Here is a 15,627-nt window from a genome sequence, read left to right as displayed (position 1 = left end):
TGGCTTGTTCTGAGCATCTGGGTACACTCTGAATCCTATCACAGTTCCTGATTCTTTAATGATCCAAAGACCATTATTTTCTCCAGATACTTGGGTCAGGATGATTAAATACAACTGTCAGATGATGTATGCATCTTCTTTAAAAAAAATCTACAAACCGGCAATGCTATTATTAATCACCATTGGATATTTCTTCTCCAGGTACTATAGATATAGGTCTTTTGAGAATCACATAGACAAAATACACAACCTCATTCCAGTATCCACAACCTCATTCCAGGTAAAACAAATTTGTCTCAGAGGAAATACACCCAGAGTGCACTTTAAAGTGTGGACAGGGCAGGGAGATTTCATCTGGCTTATTTAGGCCATGTGAACAAGGGCGTGTCAATTTTAATTCTTGAAGAAGGGTATTATTATACTTGGTAATGTACAGGGTGAGGGAGAAAGAGAAAGACCGTCAACTCGATGGAATGTCCCAGTGGCCACCATAATGCAATAGAAAAGAATGTGTGGCTGGTGCAGGGCCATGGAATGATCTGTTCTGTTACATGTAGTGTCACTATGAGTGAGAGCGGGCAGGGGAGACACCATGATCAGGAAGGTGGTTTTCCCAGGGCGAGGCTCACCCATTGCGCTGTGGGTGTGCTGGCCCCTGTGTTTTCCCCAAATGCGGGAAATTCAACTGCATAATTTGTGGTAGTGGGATACTGCGTTCACGCTCTCCCCTGGAAAAAAAAAAGACTTGGCTATTTTTATTCAACATCTCATTGACCGTTTTATACATATTAGGATTAGCGAGACAAGAAAACAACCCTAAAACTCAAACCCACTGCCATTGCATTGATTCTGAGTAAAGTCTACTATTTTTTTAATGTGTGTGGTATAGGTTTATACCAATAGCTTGGGTGGCACACTGGTTATGCATTGGGCTGCCATCTGCAAGATCAGCAGGTCCAAACCACCAGCTGCTCCACAGGAGAGAGAATGTTCTGTATTCATGAAGAGTTACAGTTTCAGAAACTCACCTCACAGTTCTACCCTGCTATGAGTCAGCATCAACTCCACAACAGTGAGGTTGAGTTTGATTGATTTGTATTTCATAACTGTGCTTCCATTTATCTCCCTAAAGATTCCTTAGGATAGATGGCTGCACGGTTTTGACTTGGACTGTGGCTTACATGTTGAGTCGGACTCCAATACCACCATCCTAGCCTCCCTGAATCCCCTGCTGCATTCAGCAGGTGAAGTGCTTATGGAACCAGTGCGGAATTGCTATTTGGTGGATTCACCATGCTGCTCTAACCATCCAACCCACCGAAATCACCTTCCAAGAAGTTCAGCCACATCAATCCATCTGCACGTCATACGACCTTCATCAGTAAAGGGCTACTTCCCCTTATGTCATCCGAGACTATGCATAGCAAGGCTAAATTGTATTGCTTCACTTCAGCCTCTGTTCCCACTTCTTGATAGTCACAATTTTCAGGCTCAACTGCTGTTCCAGGTCCTTCACTCAACTTTTTGTTGATGCTCAGTGTTCTTCAGGGTCAGAGTCTGTGCTGGCCTGTAAGGCCCTTGCTCCCGACTGCTTTGGGTTACTCACCACCTGTATGAGCGCCTGTCTGCATCACCATCCCACTTAATCCATACTGCTCCTGACATACTCAGATCATCTATGCTTACCTACATACTCATGAAAATGGAGAGGCAGTAGTCCCCTTCTAAAATATATCTATCCAGTTTGGAAAACTCACTAGCCCATAGTCATTTCTGACCATAGAGACCCTGGTGGACAGAGTAGAACTGCTTCCATGTGTTTCTGAGACTGTGACTCTTTAGAAAAGTTAGAGGAGTTGAGGAAAGCCTCATTTTTCTCCCTCCAAGTGATTGGTGGTTTAGAACTGCTGACCTGGTGGTTAGCAGCCCAATGCATAACCCACTAAGCCAGCAGAGCTTCTTTGAACAAAGTGCTTCTAAATGTCGAACAATAATAGGTCAAGAACATGCACACAATTTGAAAGTTCTTAGAAAGAGCTAGTGGTTCCAGGATCTTTGGGGTTTGTATCCTTGGGTCCCCATGCCAAAGTAGGACGATTTCCTACTTTATGATATTTGTAGTGCCCTTATCATGTCTGGGTGGCATTAGTGGGTTACTTGTTGGGCTACTTAACCAGGAGATCAGCATTTGACACTCACCAGCCCCTAATAAGATTAGGTCTTTCTGCTCCCTTAAACACTTATCGGCCTTTTGGCTAAGATCAAGTGACAAGCACAGCCTTGGATGTCTAAAGGATGGCCCGGCTCTGTCCTGCTGGATCACCAGGGATTGGAATCGCCTAGATGTCAGCGAGTGGTTTTGTTTCGTTTTACCATGTTTATAAGGTGCCCTTAAAAGACTCAGGACCAGCTGGTGTTTCATTCTGTCGTTCTGATTAGAAACCTATTCAATGGCACCGGAAAGTAACAACCTCAGAAACCCATTAGCACAGTAGTTAACTTGCTCAGCAGCAAGCAGGAAGGTAAATGGTGCAGACCCAACAGTCTGCTCCACAGGAGAAAGATGTGGCAGGCTGAGTCCCTAAAGATGTATAGCAAACCCCGGGGTGCAGTGCTACCCTGTAGGACAGGGTTGCTATGGTTGGAATCGACTTGATGGGTAAGGGTTTCATGATGTGGTGTACCATGCCTTAAGTGAAAGTCTAGAGACCATGAATAAGCACAGCCTAAGTATATCCGGGAGCAGTGTGATCATATAGAGTAGCCAAGCAAACAACGCGAGATTATTTTTCTGATCAGTAATTCGAAGGCAGCAACATTTTATTTGAAACTCTTTCTGAGAGATACTTGAGAACATAAGACCCCTCCTCCCACCAAAATCATATTAATGTGTCAATGAATGGCTCCTCTTTATAGGGCATTCAAGGTTGTTACACTCTATAGGAGCAGATGGCCTCATCTCTCTCCCTGGCAGATTTGAACCGGTCACCTTTGGGTTAGCGGACCAACCCTCACAGACAGGGCCACCAGGGCTCCCTCCTACTCTCCTAGCAGAAATAGCTTATTTTAAGCAAGTTAAGATTAGAATATAAATTAGTGAAAACTAAGGTAAAATAGGAATTCCTCATTTAAACATTTTGAATTTGTAGACTAGCTCTAAGGAAATCTACCCTGCCCCCGCCCCACCAAAAATGGAAACACATTTCTCTGCTCTGGCAACTAGAGAATGAATTCATCTTAGAGTAAGTTTAGAGAGCTCTCTACCCTTCTGTCTTCTAAATTTCCAATTAAAAAACTAGCATGGGGAGTAGAGGAATGTGTTTGTTTACACTTGGCAAAAGCTGATTTCCTGTTTCTAAGAAAGTAAAAAAAAAAGTTTCAAAGCTTTTTTGGACATCAAATAGCTCTTGCAAAACAATATTTTGATGAGCTAAGTGTAAATGAATCAGAAACATATGGATCAGATGTCCACCGAGAGACACATGGGTTTAAACATAAACTGGAGCGAGTGCTTGGGAAGTTATCCTTGGAATTGATGAAAAAAACAAAGCGTGGTACATTTTTCAAAAATTGCTTTGAGATACCTTATGCCTCAGCCCTCAGCCCCCACGCTGAAGGCTTATTCTCTTTTTTTAGGAACTCTCTGAGAGGTGGTAGTTCACTTGTTCTTTAATAGAAAGCTGTTTCTACAAGCAGGCTTCAAAGTGACGTGAGCAGATACTCTGCGTAGCTACCTATGAGAAGGGGCCATAGGGCCTAATGTTCCCTTATTCTGCTTGCCTCGCCTCATTCTTATTCCACATTCCTGTCCTAGCCAAGGTATCTCAGTGTGGAAGGATGAAGACTTGAATCTCAGACATGGGCCTGGCAGGGAGAATTTACACAAAAGAGATGGCCTGGCCACAGTTCAGAAAAGTTTTGCGAAAGGACTTGGTCCTCTAAATTGCATGACACCGAACGTTGGGCTATGGTTCCACGTTGACAGAAAATGTTATGAAACTAAATGATGTGAGGCTAGAAATAATAGCAAATAAAAACAGGTGCCAGCAGATCAGTTCTGATTCACGGAAATCCCATGTGTGTCCAGGTAAAAGCGTTCCCTAGCGTTCTCTAAGGTCGGTTTTCAGAAGCAAGTTGGCACCCCGTTCTTCTGAGGTGCTGTTATCCCCACTCCAGGTCTCCAGATAATTGTGCAGTGAGTCCTTGGGGGCGGCTAGCTCACAGCGCCCCCGACAGGACAGAGTAGAAATACCCTTGTGGGTTCCTGAGACTGCCAATGTTTACATGGGCAGAAAGACGCTTCTTTCCCTGGCAGTGTGGCTGGCGGTTTCAAGGCCAGCCTTGGAGGAGAAACCCAATGTGTAACCCATGGTGCTATCACACAATGTGCAAGGCTGGCTAGGAATAGAAACTGACTAGGTGACAGTGAGTTTGGGGTTGTGGGCTGCTGATTGTAAAATTGATGGCTCAAATCAACCAGCCCATCTATGGGCGAAAAAAAAATAATGAGTCACACTGCTCATATTAAGATTCACAATCTTAGAAAGCTTTTGTAGGGCCACTGAAAGTTGTAACATCTCCCATGGCAGTAGGTGCGTGGATTGAGTTTTACTGAGCTGGTGAAAAATAACAGGACAAGAGCGATAACACTGACCCACGCACCAACAGATTTATATCAGATGTGATATCTGCTATTTCTTCCACATGGGTTAACAGTAATGGTGACTATTAATTATAAACCAGAGGCCAATGCTATATTCTGTGCTACCTAAAAGATGTCAAACTAGAACCATACCCAGCTGGTTACCTGAGGAAGAACATTAGTGACAACCTTACCTATGGGCCTTTCCTGTCCCTCTCCTCCTTCTTCCATCTTGATGATATGGCCCCTCATCTCACTGTCTTGGGACTCCTTGCGGGCCTACTGCATTTGTCAGCATAGCCCAGACCACTGGTTCTGGTTTGCAATGACCTGTGCTCTTCTTCTGACTCCTCCATAATAAAGGTGTGCCACAGTCTCTTCATCTGAACATGAGGATCCGTTTGATAGTGGTGAAGGGGATGAATGAGATGGAATACTTGAAGTGATTTTAATGGGGTCTGGTGCATTGCAAAAATCTCAGTAGCTAAAGGGTTAGTAATCGTAGTGAGGGCTGTAGAATGAGAACAGGCTTATGATCGTTTCAGTCATCCAGTGATCGGGGAATTATTTCTGCCCAGTAAATAAAAACAAAAACTGAGCAAAACCACATTGAGTTTAACGCTCAAGGTTGTCATGCTGTTTCCACCCTAGCTCCCCCTTAGAAGAGAAAGCCAATGTAAGTAAGCCAAATATAATGACTCACTGTTACCTAAAAATAACATGGTTACATCAGTAGCCTTTGGGGAGAAAGAGTCACTTTGGAGAGGGGATTAGCATAGTTAAAAGCAAGAGGAAAGAGAAGCTACTATATCTTGCTTAAGAGGAGAGCTGGACCCGGTCCTCCATTGTTATAGAGAACCTCTATTATATGCCCAGAGGCCGACGTCCAATGTTGGATCTGAAAGCATGTTATACCCATCCATAGGACACTCTGGCTCACCTAACTAGGAATTAGCACGTGTGCTGAAGACCTTGCGTCTGTGTGAGCTTGGGGATGTCATGAGCACAGCATTGTGACAGGGCACATTTTCATTTCATATATGGGAGTTGGGAAACCGAGTAGAGTGATAGTCAATGAATCCATGCACGTCCTCAAGTGAACCAGTGAGTTTCTGCTCACATGCCTTGCTCTCTCCTCCCATTGCTTTCTGGGACACAGAATTAGCACTGAGGGAAATAGGGACAAAGGGGGCAGGGAGTGGCAGCAAGCAGGAGCTGATGCTTCTTGGGGTCACTGTGATTGAAACTGGAAGTTCCTGCCATGTCTTGCCCTCGTTCCAGCAGTTCTACAAGTGCTAATACATGAAATCACTAGGAAATGTTCTGCAAACCATCCACTACTGTATGTTCAGAGGAGCGCAGAAATGAGATCCTGCACACTGAGAGTTAAGTGAAGTATCGGGCAACAGGAGAAGAGAAAAAACATTTTCAACAATTTCTTTCTCTATTTTCACTTTCTCCACTAATCCACTTTCATCCTCATCTATTTCCACCTCTTCCCTAAGATGGACAATGCCACAGAAAACAAACGAGCAAACAGTGTGTCCAGCTATTTTTTTTAAACATTTTATTAGGGGCTCATACAACTCTTATCACAATCCATACATATACATACATCAATTGTATAAAGCACATCTGTACATTCTTTGTCCTAATCATTTTCAAAGCATTTGCTCTCCACTTAAGCCCTTTGCATCAGGTCCTCTTTTGTCCCCTCCTTCCCCACAGCCCCTCCCTCATGAGCACTTGATAATTTATAAATTATTATTTTGTCATATCTTGCCCTGTGTGGCGTATCCCTTCACCCCCCTTTCTGTTGTCCGTCTCCCAGGGAGGAGGTCACATGTAGATCCTTTTAATCGGTACCCCCTTTCCAGCCCACTCACCCTCTACTCTCCCAGTATCACCGCTCACACCCCTGGTCCTGAAGCTATCATCCACCCTGGATTCCCTGTGCCTCCAGCTCCTATCTGCACCAGTGTACAACCTCTGCTCTATCCAGACTTGCAAGGTAGAATTCGGATCATGGTAGTTGGGGGGGGGGGGGAGGAAGCATTTAGGAACTGGGGGAAAGCTGTGTTCTTCATCGGTACTACCTCGCACCCGGACTGACTCATCTCCTCCCTTAGCTATTTTCCACTACATTATTAAACGAGACTAAGATAAGAATGGCTTCCAAGGGTGAAAGGCATAGGGAGTTTCCTTCTTTGTGGGTCCCTGTGCTAGATTGCAATGGGTGGGGTGGGGGAGTCTGAGGTAGGCAGTATCTACTCTAGAGGAAAACAAAACCAGAACTAAACTAAACAACACCTGTATATCCTGTAGATGTACACGTGTATCCAGAGGAATTGCTAGCCTGTCTTCAATACGCGCCTCCCTTCTACGGTTCAACTCAAATGCTACTGGTCCTACAGCCTATTTATTCCTGATCCCTTGAAACACAATCACCCATATCTCCAACCTGATTGTCCTTTTTTTCTATCATCCATCTTAATTGTAAAATGAATGCTTACTATGATCTATCCCTGGCGTGTGTGTTCCAGTGTATATGATCTGACCCTTCCTGCCAGAACACCAGCTGGGTGATCGCAAGGACTCTCTTCTACTTCATTGCCATGACTGCCACCACAAAAGTGACTGTCAATCTTAAGGCTGGTGAATGAACAATTAACAAATGATTGATTCAACACTCAAATGGTTGAGAGGTGTGGTAGTTACATGATCTGGTGTTGTTTTGGGGCATGAGAGCATTAAGAGTGAAGGGATGGAGCCTAGTGTGTCAATTGGGTCACAGCCAATGAGGCCTATGTGTGGGTATGGCTTTCTCCTGAGGATTGGGGGAATTCCTGTGTTCCTCCTTGGAGTGGGAGACCCTCTCTCTCTTCACTCCGTTGGATACTGTACTGACAAGGCCGACTCCCTGTGTGACATTTCGGAGAAGTCAAATGAAGCTCCCCTGAGGCAGCCCAAGTTTCAGAGATGAGGGAACCACGTGGAGACCCCTGCCAGTGATGAGATGATTACAAGGCCACTGGATCCACTAGACTTTCAACCCACTGGCCTGTGATTTTCCTATATTCAGCGTCATTGCATGTGTTTCATGAGTCTCAGAAGGAATTTACAGATTGTATTGGACATATGGGCTAATATTGGACTTGAACTGGACTGGGATGTTTTCTCAATGTTCAATTGCTCTTGCAGATAAAGCTCTTTCTTATACACATTTGAGTGCACCTATGAACTTGTTTCTCTAGTCTACCCAGACTAACGCAAGAGGACTCTTTTCCAAGAAAGCACAAGCTTTTGCTCCATTAATAGGATTCCCATTAGAATGTGCCACCCCTGTGAATGAGACCGTAGACGATTAGAGAAAATGGGCAGCTTCTTCTGCTGCCCTCCCAACTGGTCCGTTTCTTTGTGTCTGCACATTTACACACTCACAACGCTCACGGAGTGCCAAATGCAGTGGTTTTGAAATCAGGGAAAAGCGATGGGAGAGAGTACCTGTCCACGAGCAGCAGCTGTAACCATGATGTAAGAAAAAGAGAGAGAAAACATATGCATTAAACAAAAACTCTTCTCAAGCTGATGGGCATCTTCGCTAGCACCGGAACAGCATGTGAGAGGGCACATAGTAGCACAGATAAAAGGTTATTGCCCCAAACATGATAATCTCTGGCATGAATAGTAAGAAGATCCATGCTAGAAATAGTTTTCATCAATGGACAGCTCGGTGTCTGGTAATATATAACCCAATTATGTGCTCCATTTTGTTTTTTAATATTTCTTTTCCTAAGTTGGAGCTCTGGTGGGGCTAAGGGTTAGGAGTTGGTCTACTTATAGAATGATCACCAGTTGAAACCCCCTAGCCACTCATGGGCGAAAGATAAAGACTCTCTGCTAAGGTCAAGATGTATAGCCTTGGAAATCTTGTTCTTGGTTGCTATTAGCCGGAATTGACTTGATGACATTAGGTTTATGCTTGTGTTTTTGTTGTTATGAATGGGACAGAGGATTTGGATAAACTTCATAGTACTTTGCTCACGGTGTGATACAGAAATAAAGACATCTCTTCTAAGCAGAAAAAAATTACTCAGTAGTTTTCATATTTAAAAGTAACATCACGTGACGTAGATAAAAGAGTCACCAAAAATGGAGAATAAAAGAAGGCTGAACTAGTGGAAGGGTTTGGTTTGCATCCTGCTTGAATAGATTTCCTAGCCTCAGACACTATTTATTTTTCCAGTAAACTGATAAAGCATCATAAAATGCTTTTGAAATGAAATATCTTACTGCATTAATATTCTTTCTATTACTTGAGAGAATAAATTGTTGTAGCTTTAAAAAGTCATGACATGTGCAGGAACTAAAAATACTGAATTATCTTAATATATGCCAAAGGCAGGCTTTGAGTAACTCAAAATTTGATCCTGATTATTAAAAAATCACAAGCAGTGATCTGAGAATAAATGAATTATCTTGTAACATTTTTACTAGGAGCATTCCTTCAACCAAGTCCAATGTAAGATTTGAATGTAACAAAAGCACACATTCCCATTAAAATCAGGAAGAAACTAGTAAAGATATTAATATCACCTGTATTATTTACCTTTGCTTTGACAGTCAGAATCAGAGCCAGAAGGCAGGAAAAGCAAATGCATGCAGCTATCTGCAAAAATGGCAGGGGAACGCCTCTGACTACCCCAAATCCCCATTCTCACTATCAGTTATCGAGGCTGCTTTATAAGTAGAGGTAAAAAATGCCTTCATCTATCAGTCTTTTTGACATTTTTATGAATTCTGATATGAGCCATTCCTTGGCACCTTCTACTTCTCTGCTGGGCTGGAGCATTTGTGGCAATGGCTTCACGGAACACACAGTCACGCTCCATGAGTGTGGGACATGCTTTGGAAATAAAAGGTTACAATTCGGGTTCAGAAATGCTCTTAATGCAGTTCTTCGATCCGTGCAGCCTCTTCTCAGCCAAGGTTATACACATCCTTCTCTCCAAAGGTCTCCCCTTCAGGTATGTACCTGGCTCAGGTAAGTGTTATAAAGGGCGCTGTCTCTTCTGATCAGTGCTCAGAGACACCCACTCCACCAGCAAGCCTTTTAGCGAAGGGCCCTCAGTTGAGTGAGGAGCCCTACAACGCTCTCTCCTACTGGTCCCCTGGTCCAGATGCACCTGTTGCTGCTGCCTCTCTGGCACAGCTTCTTGTCAGTTTTCCCATCTCCGTGGTCACAGTGTCTATCTTTTGGATCCAAAGGGCTCAGTGCAAGGATCTCAGGTCTAAAGGACACAATCCACTCCTCACTCTTCTTTCTGTATGGTTCTAACATCAGCCTTCCTCAGATCTGGGATGGCTCCTTTCAAAGCTAGCAGGATTGAACACTGATCAAGGCCTACCTTGCAGTGTCTTATTTGCTTGGCCCAACCCCCACAAGGATTCTGCATCCCCTCTTTAGATTGCTAGCAAGCTAGTCAATTCCCTGAATGAGCTACAGCAACTCAGGTCTGCATAGTTCTGCTGGGAGTTACGAATATGATGTAGCGAGATAGTGAAAAGGGTAACAAACAGCAACTCACTGCAAACCATTAGTGCAAAGTAGAAGCCAAACTCATCATGTTTTCCCATAATAAACTTACCTATCTAGAAACTGGAAGCTATTAGAAGCACAGAATTTAATATGTATTAAATTCAAGCCAAGTATGCATGAAAATATAAAATAGAGTATAAATGAAGTGTAATAGACATTAAAGAAACACAGTGTAAAACACTGATGAATCAGAATCATCGGGAATCCTATTTCCAAGATGTAGAAATGACTCCAGTCCTTGTCTTCTCATGTATCCTTTATTTCTGAAATTACAGGCCAATAAAACACTCTCTAGCTACCCAGAACCCCAACCACAGACACACAGAAGCAGGGCAGAAGGGTCCTGAATTTTAGATTGCTAAATAGGCAGATGCTGGCGTCAAGTTGGAGAGTTCGTGCCAAACCTACACATTAACCGCTGGATTTCCATTCTCCTTTGAATAAAAAGTCACTGTAATAAATCTCAGTGCTAATATAAAATGCTAAAGATTACAGTGCTATTGTATGCCAATGTTATTATTAAATTTTATTATTTTGATGTTATAATATTATTATAAAAATGGATAGCGACTCACTCACTCTCTCACCCTCTCACTCTCTCACTCACTCACTCACTCTCTCACTCACTCATGCTCTCACTCACTCTCTCGCTCACTGGCTCACTCACTCTTTCACTCACTCACTCTTTCACTCACTCACTCACTCACTCACTCTCTCACTCACAAAAAAGAAGAAAAAAAAATGGATAGCTCTGAGAAGAATGGTAAATCCAGAACACTAAATTGTGCTCATGTGGAACTTGTACATGAATTAAGAGACCGTCTGTGAATGGAAAAAGGAATGCTTAATTGTCTAAAATCAAGAAAAATGTGCATCAGGGCTGTTCCCATTCACCCTACTTATTCAATCTCTATACTGAGCAAATAATTAGAGACACTGAATTAAACGAAAAAGAACTTGGCATCAGAACTAAGGGGTGACTCATTAACAACCTTCAATACTTAGATGACACAACCTTGCTCACAGAAAGTGAGGAGAACTTGAGCTGCATGCTGATGAAGGTCAAGGATTGTAGCATTCAGTGTGGATTACAACTCTGTGTAAATAAAAACAAACTCCTCGCAACTGGACCAATGGATAGTATCATGATAAGAGAATAAACCATTGAAATTGCCAAGGGTTTCATTTTGGTTGGATCTGTGATCAATACTCATGGAACTAGCAGCCAAGAGAGCAAAGGACACATTGCATTGGGTCAATCTGCTGCACAAGACCTCTTTAAAGTGTTGGAAAGCAAGGATGTTACTTTGAAGACTATGTGTGCCTTATCTAAGTGATTATCTTTTCAATGATCTCCTATCCATGTGAAAGTTGGACATTGAATAAGGAACATCAAAGAAGAATGGATGCATTTGAATTGTGAAGCTGGCAAAAAATATCGTAAATACCTTGGATTGCAAAAAGAGCAAACAATCTGTGTTGGAAGAAACACAACTAGAATGCTCATGTCATGCACCTTGGATATGCTGTCAGGACAGACCAGCCTCTCGATGACATCATGCATGATAAAGTAGAAGGATGTGCAAAATAGAAAGGGCTTGGACACAGTGAATTGACACGGGGAATGCAACAATGGGCTCAAACAAGACTCATTGTAATGATGGCGCATGGCCAGGCAATGGTTCCTTCTACTGTGCACAAGGTCGTTATGGGTCAGAGCCAACTCAATGGCATTTAACAATAAACACATAGCAAAAACAATACACATTAAAATGGGCTTAAAAAGAGATGCAGGGCAGACTTCTGGGAGGGTTTCCCAAGTGGAGCTTCTGTCTTCCAAACACGACATGCAATCCTCCCTTTGCCCTCCTTCTCTGACCAAGAAGCTCCCAGGCTCTCTGTTCAAGGCTCTTATTGGCCAGTTCTGTGAGATAGGTCAAATTATGCCCCTGGAAAGTAATGCTATCCCCCTTCAAGATAACCCTTTCCCAGGGGGATCAGTCGCCAATTGTCAACACAATCCATAGGCATGACTTGGAAATCCCAACTAAAGAATTCCAGTCATGCCAATGACATATTTGAAACCAAGGACAAATACTGCTTTATGTTGGCTAAATCCTCAATCCTTGACTCTTGTAACTGGTGTCAGATTTCCCCGTAACCGAGGTGAGTACAGGCTTGCCTGTGCTTTCTAAGCTGTAGTGAACCATTTCACGGTCAAGATTCTGCTTACTTAACCCCAATGCATATTCCTGTAGAATCAAAACCTTGTTCCAAATGTACCGTCTCTGACAAGGATGGATTTCCCCGTAGGCAAGGTAAGCACGTGTTTACTTGTGCTAACATATTAAGCTGAATGAAACGTTTCACAATTTTTAACCACATCTGTAGTGACACACTTGTGAATTCCTTCACTACATATTAGTAGTGATTAAGGACAAGCAAGCACATGCTTACCTTGTGTGGTAATTACATAATCTGGTGTCAATTTGGGACTTGAGAGGATTAAGAGTAAATGGGTGGAGTCTAGTCTGTCAATAAAGAGATAACCAATGAGGCCTTTGTGTGGGCATGGCCGTCTCCTGAGAACTCTGGGAACTCCTGTATTTTCCTCCATGGAAGCAGGAGACACTTCTCTCTCTCTCTCTCTCTCTGTTCACTCCCTGGGAGACGTTCTACTGACAAGACACATGGCGCTATGCCCTGGGAGCTGGAGAAGCCACAGGGACCAGACCTCTGGAGCCAGAAAAACCACGTAAAGACCCCTGCCAGCACTGAGATGCTTACAGCATCAATAGATCCACAAGAATGCCAACCCACTGGCCTGTGATCCTCCTGCATTCAGCATCATTGCATTTATTTTATGAGTCTGAAGAGGACTTTATACATTTTTATGGTACATATGGATTAATATGGGACTTATGGACTTGATCTGGACTGGGGTGGGACATTTTCTCAATGTTCAATTGCTCTAGTATATAAACCTATTTTATATGCATATGCGTGTTTATGCATTTATTTCTCTCGTCTATCCAGACTAACTCACCTTGTTTATTGGGTAATACAGGTCAATGTAGGTGACTGTTTATGAACAAAGAGTAGGATTAGTTGGGAAATAACTCTGAGATGTTAGGCACAGAGAGATCATGGCCTACTGGGTCATGATTAGTCAAATTGATTGTCTTGAAAGTAATTCATCATCTGCTTTAAACATGAGTTTTCTTTATTGCCTATAATTTCAAAACCTCTGTCTAATCCATAGGAGCACTGATGGTGATAGCTGATAAGTGTTGAACTTATAACTACAAAGTGGGAGGTTCAAACCCACCAGCCACCTTGAGGGAGACAGTTGAGACTATCTGCTCCTATAGGAATGTATAGTCTCAGAAGCCATACATAGGTCTCTGAGTTGGCCTGGTTATGGTCCAGTTCTATGACTCTCAGAGGAAGTCTGTCATTACCACTGCATTGTGCTATCCTCATCTCAGATCTTCCTGAGCCAATCATTTTATGTGAATCAGCAGTGGAATGTTGATTATGCCTGAAGAACTGTTACTATATAAACAATGCTATTTTCATTGATCTGTTGCCATTTATAACTTGGAAAGTTGGAGGGAGGATGTTAAAGAGAATGTGAGTGGGTGAGAAAGAAATGCTACCGGGCAAAACACATTCATCTGAATTTTATAACCAATGATAAAAGTTGGTATGCTGTTTATTTCCACAAAGCATGATTCAGTCTGCTGAGCTGTATACTGTTTCATATTTACAAAGAAATTACATCTCTGGAGGACATTTCAATTGCAGAATACATAACATTGAAACTTCCCACTCTCTAACATGATCAGTGGTATTCAGATGGAGCAGGTCATGGACCTGAAGATCAAATGTAAGAGTGTAACCAAACGAAACTAACTCACTGCTTTCAGGTTGATTCAAACTCCTATGACCCTATAGGACAGGACAGAACTGTCTCTGTGGGTTTCCGAGACAGTAAATATTTATGGGAGCAGATCTCTTCTTTCTCATAAAGAGTGGCTGGTTCATTTGAATCATCAATCTTATGGTTAGCTGCCCAATGTGTACCACACTACACCACCGGATCCTGCTAATAAGTCTTAAAGAAGACCAAGGCAGGACAGAGACAAATTATCTGGATGAGGAAGACAATCAGAATGAGGCCATCATGGTGGCCAGAGGATTCATGGACACTTTGTGAATTATGTTGTTATTGCTAGGTGCTGGCCAGTGGGTTCTCCCTCCCGGTGACGCTGGGTACAATAGAATGTACCAGAGAATAAAGCCTTGCCCAATCCTGTGCCATCCTCATAATTGCTCTTGTGCTTGAACCCATTGTTACAATCACTGTGTCAATTCATTGTGTAGAGGGTCTTCCTTTTTCCATAATCAATGCTCATGGAAGCAGCAGTGGGGAGATTAAACAATAGATGCCTTAATTCTTTTTCCCATCTTTCAAGATGGCATGTGAACAGAATGAGATGAAACCAGACATCATGGAGAAGAAACCTGAAGTCTAGAAAGCAAATGCCAGTGGCCAAGTTAAGAAGGCTAAGATCAAGGGTGAAAACCTCACAGAGGAAGCCCCATGGCAGCAGAAACCCTTACCAAGTCAGAGGAATTGGCTGGTAGTCATGTTGCATCATGTGTTTCTTGTACAAGAAGAAGCATTCAGCGGCCACAGCCAATGTTGAGAAGCAGAAGGTTCAGCCTACTGTCACAAAGCCAGTTGGTGGGGACAAGAATGGTGATACCCGAGTGGTTACTCCATAGAACACACCAGAAATTTGTCATTGCCACCTCCACCAAGATTGGTATCAGTGGTGTGGAAATATTCCAGCATCTCACAGATGCCTCCTTCAAGAAGAGGAAGTTACATAAGCCCAGGCACCAAACATTCTCGGTCTTTGACACAGAGAAAGACAAATATGAGATCACAGCTCAGAGCAAGATTGATCAGAAAGCCTTGGGCTCGCAAATTTTGGCAAAAATCAAGCCATCCGCTAGATCCAAGCCTATTTGCATTCGACCTTCATACTCACGAATGGAATCAATCCTCACAAATTGGTGTTCTAGGTTTATTGCAAGAACCTAATTAAAGAACTGAGAAAGCTGAGAGAGGTCATAAAGCTGAGGGTGAGCGACTCAAAGGACGCATTGGGCAGATGAGCTGTACAACTTTTTAAAGGGGTGACAAGCAAGAATGTTACTTTCAGCACTAAGTGGGACCTGACCCAAGCAATGGGGTTTTCAATGTCCTCATATGCACGTAGAAGTCGAACATTGAATAAGGAAAATCAAAGAGGACTCAATGTAATTGAATTATGCTGGAAGTACCATGAACTACCCAGAGAACAATCCAATCTCT

The 15,627-nt window shown here is 42.9% G+C and overlaps 1 non-coding gene across 1 annotated transcript; it reads left to right on the top strand.

The window, feature by feature from the left end:
- Positions 1-571: 571 nt before the first annotated feature.
- Positions 572-731, top strand: LOC142425314 (U1 spliceosomal RNA). Its single transcript, XR_012779659.1, has one exon. It is a non-coding gene; the product is annotated as a U1 spliceosomal RNA (small nuclear RNA).
- Positions 732-15,627: the final 14,896 nt, after the last annotated feature.

Source organism: Tenrec ecaudatus, chromosome 13 (assembly GCF_050624435.1).
Source record: "Tenrec ecaudatus isolate mTenEca1 chromosome 13, mTenEca1.hap1, whole genome shotgun sequence".
Lineage (NCBI taxonomy): Eukaryota > Metazoa > Chordata > Mammalia > Afrosoricida > Tenrecidae > Tenrec > Tenrec ecaudatus.
This window is presented reverse-complemented; position numbering and strand designations above follow the sequence as displayed.